This window comes from Astatotilapia calliptera, chromosome 17 (genome assembly GCF_964374335.1).
Source record: "Astatotilapia calliptera chromosome 17, fAstCal68.1, whole genome shotgun sequence".
NCBI lineage: Eukaryota > Metazoa > Chordata > Actinopteri > Cichliformes > Cichlidae > Astatotilapia > Astatotilapia calliptera.
Genome location: NC_137438.1, coordinates 24,427,836 through 24,440,560, shown reverse-complemented (window position 1 = coordinate 24,440,560; position 12,725 = coordinate 24,427,836).

Here is a 12,725-nt window from a genome sequence, read left to right as displayed (position 1 = left end):
GTGGTTCATGCCCTGTCAAGCTGCGAGTGGTTGGTGGAGATTACTGGAAGTCACTACATGGAATCAGTATATGGTGCTCCACCATAAACCTCTTTGTGATTGTTTTGATAGCTAGCAGATTGCTGTTGTTTTAAGACGCCGATTTGTCTGCAAACACTTGCCAACGTCTCTCCGAGTGGTTGTGAAACCGGAAAAACAAAACAAACCTGTAACAGACACCATTCGCCTAGAAAGTAAAGCGAAGCTTTTACTTTGAAGGTGAACATTCTTCAGCTGTGACCTCTTTTGGTCAAGACCAGGGGTGGGGGAACTCCAGGCCTCAAGGTCCAGTGTTCTGCAAGCTTTGGATGTCTACTTGATGCAACACGGCTGATTTAAACAGCTAAATTACCTCCGCAACATGTCTAGAAGTTCTCCAGAGGGCTGGTAATAAATTAGTCATTTGATTCAGGTGTATTGACCCAAGGTGATGGGTGGTCTAAAACCTGCAGGACATCAGCCCTCGAGGCCTGGAGTTCCTTAACCCTGGTCTAGACATTGCAAAAAAAATCTGCTGCTGAACCAAGAGGCTTACAAATACCTACCTTTACAGGCCATATTATTATTTCAATATTTAATATTTTTCATGTGTTATTCATTTGTTTTGCTGGCATTTCTTTTACAGTTTGATGTCCTCGTTTTGTAAATAGAGGGTTCGTTCACTTGAGCATACGTTTGGGGCAAACAAGGTAACACAGAGTGGCTTTGCTATATGTGAACAGATTGTGCCCCTCAAAAGGTCCATTAAATTCAACTTAGTTCAGAAAATATTGTTGCAATATCCACCTTAATGATTGTTATTACCATTATAAGTGGAAAACAGCAGGTTGGTGTGGGTTGGGGAATAAAATGCACTCTTAGAGCTGCATCATTGTTGAGGGGCCAGAGGACTTGGCTCAAAGACAAGCATGCAAGCCCTTATGTGTATTAATAAAAAATAATGTACCTCTGTTTAAATAATACACCACCAACAGCCCATGATTAATTATTACACGGCACAAGAACACTTTTTATGAGACTGCTAAATGCTGCTTCTGTCACGGTGGGGATCGCTGGTGTGTTTGAGGTGTGGACAAAAACGCAGACACGAAAGAAAGGTTAAGTATAACAGAAAGCGAGCCGTTTATTTAAACTGAAATCAAAACAAAAAAATAAGGCAAAACAAACTGGAGAAAAACTAACACATGAAAACTGTGACATGAACATGGCCTGAACAGGAACATGAAAAACTAAGACATAAATAAGCATGAACCAGAGTCTGCGGGAAAAACCTGAGACATGAAGAGCTGAAACTCACAGAACCATGTAGCCAGACAAACAGACAATCCAACACAGAACAGAGGAAGACGGAGGACTTAAACACACAGAAGGGTAATGAGAGGATGGGGAACAGGTGGGAACACAGCTGGGACAAATCAGACCTAACAAGACAAGGGGAAGCAAAAGTAGACACGCTGCAAACAGGACAGGGACTTTCACAATAAAACAGGAAACAGCATGGAACGTAGACATGACAACACGAACGTGACAATTAGAATGTGGAACACGCAGACATGAAATACCTGAGGAGACATGGAAAATGGGAAGAGACTAAAGCACTGACATAACAGAAAGAAAAACACAGTGGACAAGACAGGCTATACAGAGGACAGGAAAAGAGTCATAAATCACAGAGACATGGATTAAACTAAAACCTGGAATAAAACTCAACTGAAATAATACCACAAGAACCTAATATTATGGCAATGTAACATAAAAAAAAATCAAAAATACAAAATAAACTCAAAACGTGACAGCTTCAGTTTAAGAATTTTTAAAGAAATTAATCCCAGCGAGCACACCGCCTGAGAAGGAACTAAACACTTTCTCTCCAATGAGATCATCTCTCCTGCTCTGCTCATATCTGATACCCTTTGGCGCTGACTCCTATTATGCTATCTGTTACAGAATTAGTCTGGGAATGGTAACAAAGACATTGTGAGAAGCCACAAAAGAGACTCTAACAGGTGTGCGGCGGTACTATCATCAGCACTGCTACAGTGGCAGGAAGATGAGGTAATAACAGGTTAGGAGCAGAAGGTTCTGTGCGATCAGGCTGCTCCAGCTGCTCTGCTGATTTACATCGTGAGCAGAGGTGGAGGAGTCAGCATGAATCACCCGACGGAGGACACAGCGGAGGACGTGATCTTGAATCTAAATGCAGCTGTTTATCAAATGCCGCTCATTCCATCACAGGTACGGCTCATGCGGCAGTACAGCAATTCATAACCAGAGACGCATCCAATGTCCACATCAAACAGATGGTACAGGGATACATTTGCCAGAAAAAGATGAATAACTAGAATTACTGCCATGCGGCTGTATGCCTCCGGCAGCCAATCAAGTTGAAGTTTACATCCATGCCTGTCTAGACTCACGTTATAAAAGTCTGCTGAACGTCTGTGAAGGAATTTAACTAGTGGGAGCTACGGGTTGGCATGATAACTGACAATAACCCAGATAAAAGGAAGTTGTGTCAAACATGCAAGTATTTTTGCATTTTTCTGCGTTATCGTTGCACTCTTCCAAACAATTAAGGGGTGTAACTTAGGTTACAAAGGTTGTCCCCTATCCCCACCAATGATGACATCTTGAAGGTTGGTCTTGAATGATTCGCTGGTTTCACGAGTCACTGGTAAGTTCAAAACAATAATCTGATGAGGAAACAAATGTTGTTAAATTCCATGCCACTTTCTACATAAAAGTATTGCCCAACCGTGTTGGTTAACACAGCTGTCTCTCCTGCAGTGCCGCCATCTGTTGGGACTGTAGCCCCAGTTAGTGGCAGGTGGTGTTTTAATATCTCAGAATCAATTGGTGATTTACATTATATATTAATAAAATAAGAATAAATTACTTTATGGACTAATATTTATGGTGCTGGCTGGTGAGGGCAGCACATTTGAATCTTAGTTGGCTAGTTGTGCACATAATGACCCAAGTGACAATCTTTTACTAACTCTAAGTAGGTTAAAGCTCCTAAAACTACCCAGCAGATGAAAGTAAAATGAGGGTGTACATGAAACAAAACAATGAGACAAAAGAAGCTAAACTAAGTACCTGACACTGACACCCCTCCAATTTCCTGAGGCAGATTTTGCAGAGCTTTAAAATGAGGTTTCCTTGTCTTAGCGACCAAAGTTGCCAGGAACACAGCATCAAGCCCCTGATGCCAAAAGAAATGTTGCTCTTAACGGTGGCATTTTGCAAAGCAGGATTATGTGACACCTCAGCATGAGAACGCACTGGTTTGTTGTCTCCTGCCTACACCTGCCAACCATACTTTGTCACCTCACCGATGCTGGCTTAGCCTCCCAGTCCCAGATTTTCTCAACAGCTTCAAAGATCAAACTGTATTATTGTCCTTGATGAGTCTCTCAAGACATCACAATTACAATGACATGAGGAGAAGATGACTTTTGACCTGGTCCAACATTTGTATCAAATTTGAATACATTTTCTCAAGGTATTCAAGAGAACAGGATGCAGGTACGGATGGAATACCTGAAAACATAATGAATCCACCCACGGTTTGTGCCAGCGCTACACCTACACTAGCTATTACTGCAAGCAGACAAACACAATAATGTCTGCAGGGATGGTGTTTGGTATGCTTCCTCTTGCTCAGAGTTTGCAGATTGCATAACTCCCAATAAACCACAATTAGGAATAATTGACAATGTCATAATACTTAATGCAAAAAAATCAAGTACAGCCCTGAAGCTTTTTGGATCTTACTAAAGAAAAGCAAATGTAAAACGGATGTGGTTGTCATGTTGATGTTAAAGCAGTCATGAGCCAAAATAAACCAATCTTTCAATTGTGAGTCAGTGTCTCTGCTAACACTGACGAGTCGATGTGTGACTTCGGTATTATATCATGAATGAACAACCAGCTCCTACAATCCAGCGGTGAGTCACAGTTTTGACCCATGTCCTTATAAATGTGCTCGTGGGAGTTGCCACCAGGAGCTGTTAAGTAACAACATGGGTTTATATCATTAGTGTTTCATCACAATACATGCGGACAGAAGTAGGACACACAGAAGGGCACATAATACCACCACACTTTCAGTTCCCACACTTTCATTCTGTCATGTTGTGCAAGCAGGGATCTAAATGTAGACTCTCAGGTAGGCAGACGGAACAAATACTTGACCTTTATTTCGTCCACAAAGTTAATAACAAAATCCAACACTGGCTGGTGCAAAGCAGGGATAGTTAACAGAAGCAACTAGCCAGCAAAACACAAGGCAGGATAAAAGATGTCACCACAAAAGATGAGGAGAGAAGTGAGACTATAAATACACAAAGGCTCATGAGGCTGATTAGGAGAACGTGTAACAGGTGGGTAAACAAACAGGAGTGAACAATCAAGGGACGACAAAAAAAGGAAGTAAAACTAAATACACACAAGGGAGAAAAGACTACCAAAATAAAACAGAAAGTCATTTAGAAAAACACACAACACAGAAACACAGAGGAAGCAGGATTTTCAATTCAAGCAATAAAATATAAACCAAAGTCAAACAATGAACAGAAACTACATTTCTAAAGTAAAACCAGAAAATGAAACCAGCCAGGACATTATCTGTTGCAGAAAAAAACACTCAAAACACCAAAAACAAAGATCTAACTCTGGCTCCATGATGCTGTGAACATGATTGGTGTCATAAAAAATGAAGAAGAACATGAGGATCAACTTTCTTGTAAAGTTTGGTAAGCAGTATTAAGCTTTTAGGGTGTTTTCTGCTTGATGGAAAGCTTGCACTAAAGTACTGAAGCTTTAAAAGAAGGGTATCTTGCCATGATGTCATAAAAACAACTGAACTCAGCATGGAACGCCTCAAAACATCTTTTTAACACGGCCATGCCTCTGGTAATGCATATTACAGGACATTATGTTATTCTCTACCAGCCATGGTAAAGCTAAACTCATGAGCTGTTGTGAGTCTGTGAATTGTAGGCTCTGTTTTCTGTTCTTAGCTAACAGGAGTGACACCTGCTGTGCTTTTCTGCTGCCGTAGCGCATTTGCTTCAACATGGTGTACCTTCACAGATGCTATTCTTCATACCTTAGTAGTAAAAAGTGGGTATTTGAGTTGCTTTTGGCTTCCTATCAGCTCAAATAAGTCCCCATTCTGATGCTCAGTTTGAACTTCAGCAGATCACCTACACTAGGTCAAGATGCCTAAATACACTGAGTTGCTACCATGTGATTGGCTAATTAGATATTTGGCTTAAGAAGCAGTTGAATAGCTTTCCCTAATAAAGTGGGCAGTGAGTGGATATATGTATATTACATTTAGTCTTTAAAAGAGTACTTCAAATGTGATGACCCCATATGAGCATGCGCTTTGGCAACCGTAGGAAGGAAAAACTCCCTTTTAACAGGAAGAAACCTTTGGCAGAACCAGGCTCAGTCTTCAGGAGAAAGACAAACTGTGTTAATTATTAACTATTTTCAGTGGACATGTTAAGCTCAAGAGGAGGTAGAAAGACAAGAAAAGACCAAACAAACATGGTAAAAACCAAGGGTTTTTGATATTTCTCTTTGGCAAACACACAGGGCCTGCCAGACTCTGTGGCTGCACCCTGGCAGCCATGTTGAAAAGAGTCAGAGATTAAAAAAACCCAATAAGTGAATGCAAAGAGGTGTGTAAACACACAGTGAGTAAAAAAGAGACACTCAGTGCATCATGGGAAGCTCCCAGCAGCCTAGATCTACTGCAAATAGGTACAGACACAGCAGAAGGTATATTTAATAAAACCTTCAGTTAAACTAAAGGCAGTAGTAAAAACAAGAAAGGACTACAACAGAGGAAAAAAGAGGAAGAACAAAAGCACAAATCTCAAAGGATATCGACAGTCTTATAAAAGCAAACAGTGAGAACAGAATATATATATATATATATATATATATATATATATATATATATATATATATATATATATATATATATATATATTTACAGGTGACTGACAGCGGGGACATCTGGGAACAACACTCTACGAACAAGGTATAAAAACATGTAAGTGCTACACGGGTTGTTAACAGTAAAGTCAGTTTTAAGTGATGAAACCCTCTCATTATTGGCTTATATTGTATGTCATAGGAAGGTGTTTATTTACAGCAGAGCTTTTAGCCTGTGAGTGTAATAGTTATTGAGTAAAACAGCCGTTTATGTTAATCAACTCCAAAAGGGCTCTTTCATTAGAATTCTTGAGAGCCAACACATTTCTGAACAACTAAACAACCCGTAATTACTGAGAACATCATCAGTGCTCTTCAGAGACATACAGTCACAGAAATTGTCATAAAATAGAAAAATATGTTTAATTGGATATCAGCAGTGATCAGAACACAAACAGTTACATGATAGCTGAGCCTCTCTCTCTGAGCAATTAAGGCTCCACTCTTATTATTCCCTTAAAAGCTCTACCAGAGACAGACCCTAAAGCCATATACTTATGAACTCACTGTGCAATGAAGTGCTGATAGGATGCATGGTGACATCAAATCTTTACTTGGCCAGAGGGATACAGCCGCTCGAAAACTTGTAGGATGCTGAGGAGGTACGGAGATTAATGCCCTGTCGGATAGGCTAAATCTCCTTTATACCTCTGGCTGCTACTAACTCCCACCTCAATTTGGAGGAGGCTGGAGATAAGCCCAAACCGCACTGTCTCCAGGGCAGGCTAATTTATCCACAGGCTAAAGGCATCCGGAGACCTGGAACTTGAGCAGCCAGTTCCCCTCTGGTACTCTGTTTGTGTGTGTGTGTGTGTGCTTATAACAGAATACTGAAGTGTGTTTTACCAAAAATGTAACAAAAAAACCCCAACATCAACCTTTATGACCTGCACTGTTTTCTTTAAGTATGCCTAGCATGTGAAACTGCCCATGATTTTGTGAGGTGTAGGTGAGATAAGTATGCAATTCTCTGCCTAATTAATAATAGACCAACCACTAAATCAACCAGAAAACTGAGGTGATTAAGGGGCTAATTTAAGTCGACCCAGTGGATAGAACTATTCAGAAGTTAAAGTAATAGTATCAAACTATACAAATACACTATTAAACGTAGTGCTGCATTTGAAACCAAAAAGAAATATACAATAAAACAATGAATGTAATAAAGAAACCATGTTGGACTTGCATTAGGTGGGCATAAAAAGTCCACTTTATTGGGTACATCAGTTCAGCTGCTTGTTGATGCAAGTATCTAATCACCCAACCACACATAAGCAGTTCAGTTTAAGTATATACACACAATGAAGATGACGTGTTGAAGTTTAAATTGAGCATCAAAATAGGAAAGAAATGTGATTTAAAATTATACTGTGTAAAACTTTCAACCACTATATGTCAATAGATTGGAGACTGCAGTCAACTGAGTTCTGCTTTCTAACTCATAATCCTAGTTACAGTGGACACTGTAGGACAAACATGTTTTAGCCAGCTAAGAGAAATCATGAAATCGTTTTTTATAATGACTCATAAAAAACTCATAATGGCCACAGCTAGCCGACATGTTTCTACAACTGTCTGGACCGGGTCCAGATCTACCCCAGAGTTTTTCCCTCTGGAATTCTGTCAGTTCACTCTTTACCTCAGCTGTCAATGCCGAGCAAGAAGCGTCCACCATTATTAACTGTGTCTTGAAGAGGCTGTTAAATTTTGTGAAAGGAATGCGACGCTGGTGAATGAGTCAGAGTAGCTCACTTCTGTCTGATGATGGTGATGCTAACGTGAGTTGTTGAGGATATGCTAGACTTTTCTGTCAGTAAGACTGCTCTTCTTGCCACTGTTAGCGAGTGTTAACTGCTGTTAGCCTGTGTTAGCTGCTGTTAGCATGTGTTAGCTGCTGTTAGCCTGTGTTAATGAAACTGGCTTTGAAGTGGATTTAACTTTGTTTCATTCTTACAAGGTGAATGTAAGCTTATAACCAGCTGTTGTTTTGTGCCAGCTCACTGTTTGCTGTCATGAGATGGAAAACTTGCATGTCTAATTTCCTGACAATTAGTATTTGCAACAATGTTGGGACTAAATAAGCATGTTTATGCAAGTTTTCCTGTTTTAGCGCACTGAGGTTAGTTCCGAAGATGAGACTTGAGGTGAGGAAGAAGGGGATAACATTTTATCCAGATGCCAGTAGCATTGTCTCTTTGATTTGTGTTTTTGTTTCTTTGGTGAAGGGAGCCCTTATACATAGGTCTGAAGGTGCAGAGACAAATTTAAATGTCCTTCCATGAAGCGTGAATGCCTTTGGCTTTTCTTTTCCTCCACCTTTGGTCTTTTACATATGTGACTGATCTCTAGCCACATATGTAAAACGCGATTAGTCAGAAGGATGATGTCCTTCTCTGCTACTGTATTCACATATGGTGGTGGGGGAACATGGCAGCTTAACACAAACTGCAAACCTGCTCCTATGTATTTCAATGATTAAGTATAAGTGTATTCGAATGCATACATTTGTTAGAAGACATAATCCTTTTTTCTATTAAATAGCTTCAAAAACCCAGGTCCATCCCTTCATGACCACATTGTACCCATCTTCTGAAGATGTGTGTTATCCACCAGGGTAACACATCGCATACCAAGATGGACTCCACAGTCATCAGTTCTTAGTCCATTTGAGATGTAGTGGAATATCCCACATTTGTTGGCTACACACAAATCTGCAGCAATTGTGTGACGGTATCATGCCAGTATGAACCGAAATCTATGAGAATGTTTCCAGCACTTAGTTGAATCTGTGCCACGAAGAATCATTTGTGGCATTTCTGAGGGGAAAATGGGTTCATGCATGAAACTAGTGAGGTGTATCTAAGAAAGTGTCCGATGAGTGTACTACTGTATAGCTCTGTGTAAATAATCATTCTGTACATTCGATAATTTTTAACCCTACAACTGTTTACAACTTGCATAGTTCCCATTTCTGTATAGCTGTATATCTCAGATTTCTGTAAAGTTATTTATTTCATATTCTGTATAGTTTTTCATATTTATATCCTGTTCATATCCTGTACATAGCTTGTACTCACTACAGCCTGTACATACTTATAGTTATAGAATATTCACAACATACTTCATACTGTGTACATTATAACATACCATAATAGACCCATTTCTGTAATATACTCACATATCTATATTATTGCTAATATATATTGTAATATATCTATATCACTAAAGCACTTCTGGATGGATGCAAACTGCATTTTGTTGCCCTGTACCTGTGCATGTGCAATGACAATAAAGTTGAATTCTATTCTATTCTATTCTATTCTATTCTATTCTAAATAGCAGTGTTTCCCCTTAGCTGACATATATAAGACAAGCAACTCTTTGCTAAGAAGTTCACTACATCTGCAAGTACTCACTGTACAGAACAAAGTAGTTTTTCCTTTACTGGTACATACAGTACATTTTACAGCAGTCAGCTGTAACAGTTGATCGCCAGAGAGCATAACATTATCTTGTTATAAAACCATGCTCTCCTGGGAAGCCGTGGGTACTAGTATTCATGTGGTTGTTTGACTTTGACATTCATCTTAACACTGATACTAAAGCACAAACAGTGGCCTTGCTAAGTAGGAAGAAATGGTTCAAACATCAAGTCCTCAAGAAACACAATAAAGACAAATGTTTTTTCCCCTTTGGCTTCAGCTTATGAAACATAGCTGTGACGTATGCGACACACACACACACACACACACACACACACACACACACACACACACACACACACACACACACCGTTTTTGCTCACAATCACGTTTTATTTATAATAACAATGCGCCGTGACAGCTCGTCCCGGTCCAGCCCGCCTCCTGCTCGACTCTGCCGTCACTATATAGACACACAGAAGGAAAACACTCATGACACAATCGCCACCACCTGTGGCTCACCTGCCTATCGGTACCACCCCCCTGAGCTCACCGCTCCACCCCTCCCCTGCAGCTACGCCAGGGACCACACCTCAGCCACAATAGCTATTCTCTATTTGCATCTGTTTTATGTGTTTGAATACTAAAATTATACATACACTGGTACATTAACTCTAGACTTCTTGAGCAAATGTAGATAATGCAAAAAGATGCTGTAGTTTGGTTTGTGGCCTGCATCGGGGTCCTATTACACCCAACATCTTAAATAAGAAAGAGCAGAAAAAAATAGAAAACAACCAGTCATATTCACCCACATACATACACACCAATGAGGCATCAATAAGACATGTGAGCATGTGGTTTCAAATCAGTCATTATCACTGGCTACAGGGCATAACCAAAAACCCTGTGTGTCACAATAATTGGTCAATAAACTCTCTAAATTGCACCTCCTTGCTTCCTCTGTCCTTCTGCCTGTGACCTGGAATTCAGTCCCAATATGACATGCTGAAGGATGTATCAACAGAGGAGAGGAGAGATGACCATGGATGGACAGGTGTAGTTTCTCTGAGGGTGTTTTACCTACCGCATGTAAAAGAAGTGTGGCACACTTGACTGTACATGGGTCTTTATTCACACGCTTGTCACATTTTGCCACATTATGAATATAATGAAAAATGCCCCTAAATATAAAGAAGTCAAGAACGCTGTTGCATCTAAGATCATAAACATCTCAGAGCAGCAGAAGGCTATAAGAAAACAATTTATGATCCAGCTGTAACACGCGTCACATTTAATTGACATCACTTAAAATTAGGCTACAAAGCGAGGACGTCTCATTTCATTAAATACCCATTACCTCGCCTTCTCTCGCCTCAAGTGGGAAGGACTAACACATGAGGAGAACAACCGAGGATCTACAAACTGTGGAAGTGCTGTTTCTGGTGGTGTTTACGTATAGCCTCGTGCAGTGTCACCCATATCTGTTTTCCATAAAAACGTTAAAGATGTAAATAAAAGGTGAAGGTATTTTTAATTAAGGAAAACAAAAATGCTAGGAGAAAATTAATAAATAAAAAAGATTAAATATAATACATTAATATTGTATTTTTACCCTTTCTACCATATCATAAACCAACGTTCCTCTTTCTTCTCACTGCATGTAACAAGATACACGTCAAAGTAACAAAAACTTTCAAAACACAGTAAAAACAGATGACTTTTATTGCATGAAAGACTCTAAAATTGTCTTTTTATCTTTTGTGGTGTTTACCAAGAGGCATAATTTAATACTCATTAACAAGTTACAGTAATGACGAGCCACTACATTACACAGGCTTTATGGCAGCATTACTGCAGACACTGCTGGGCTAAATGCAGAAGCACAAAGACATTATGACTGCATTTAAGAAAGTATTCCCATTAATATATTTTTATGTCACTATTATAAAGAAAAATTAACTAATTAATCTGAAAGGCAATGTCTACTAATGTCCTTTGTTAAAAAGATGAAAAAAATATTCTTTAATGTGTAAATAAAGTAAAAAAATACTATACTATATATTAAAGTAACAAGCTTTTCTTTATCTTTTCTAATAAACTAGACCAATAAACTCAGAAACACACTGAAATATTAGCTTGACGAGCAACAGACTTGTAAATACTGATGACTGGGTGCGTGAATGTTTTGTCGCTTTACTTTTTATGCGGTACTTTCATGATCTAAGCAATTGATTTAAAAGAATTGTGTATTTGTTGAAAGAAACAATGTCCGATAAGAAACTGGGTCATTTCCACACATAGTGTAAGTACAGAAATCTTCACAAAAACCCGAGTAATCACTGATGCCAACATGTTGCTGCTTAACAGTATAGAAGTAAGCATTTGCTCTGTTTTTAATCCCTTAGATATTGCAATATAAGAAAAAGAAGCGCAACAGCACATCTCAGTTTTTTCTGCTGCTGTACTAACTGAATGAAATCTGTCAGCACAAAGTGTCCTGTCATTACAAAACAGGAAGTTTTTGTTAAGTCACAGAAAATGTCCTTTTTTCTTGTTTGTTTTAATTGTGGCCCAGTTGTAAAAGAAATACAATTTCTAGAGTAGATAATGAAGAATCAGCTTGTCTATCATTTATTTGTAATCTATAACTTAATTATCTTGTTGTAGTATGAATGGTTGTAGAGGAGCTCTTAAAGAGGTCTTTGCATTAAAAGTCCAAAACGTGTGTCCTCTTTCACATCTTCCAAAACTATCCAGTGGGCCAGATTGGTGTCTGATTCTGGCCCCCAGGCCTTATGTTTGACATCCCTGATCTAATGGGACACAAATAGTATGCAACATGCGTACTATTTAGTAATATTTTAGTAATACAGTAATATTTTGTATTAAAAAAACAAGCTAAATTTTCCAACAGAGAATCTTTATGCTACTAAATAATTTAAATTGAGTGATCAGTGCTGCAGGTAAAAGCGATTCTTGTGTACTGTGCTCAGATCAGAATGAAACCTCCAGCTAATAAAGTGAGCTAATAAAATGCCTAAACTTCTGAAATGGCTAAATCAGGTAAATGCTGCAAAATATTGCTTTTGTTGGTCAGACTCCAGTTAGTGTGTAAATAGCGCATTATAACCACATAGAGGTACAAGAATATACTGTATGCTACCGGAGCCCAGATAATATTGGATTTTTGGATTTCCAGGCAGTTAATTCAAATACAGCCATGATTGCCAATATTGGCTATCTGGTATC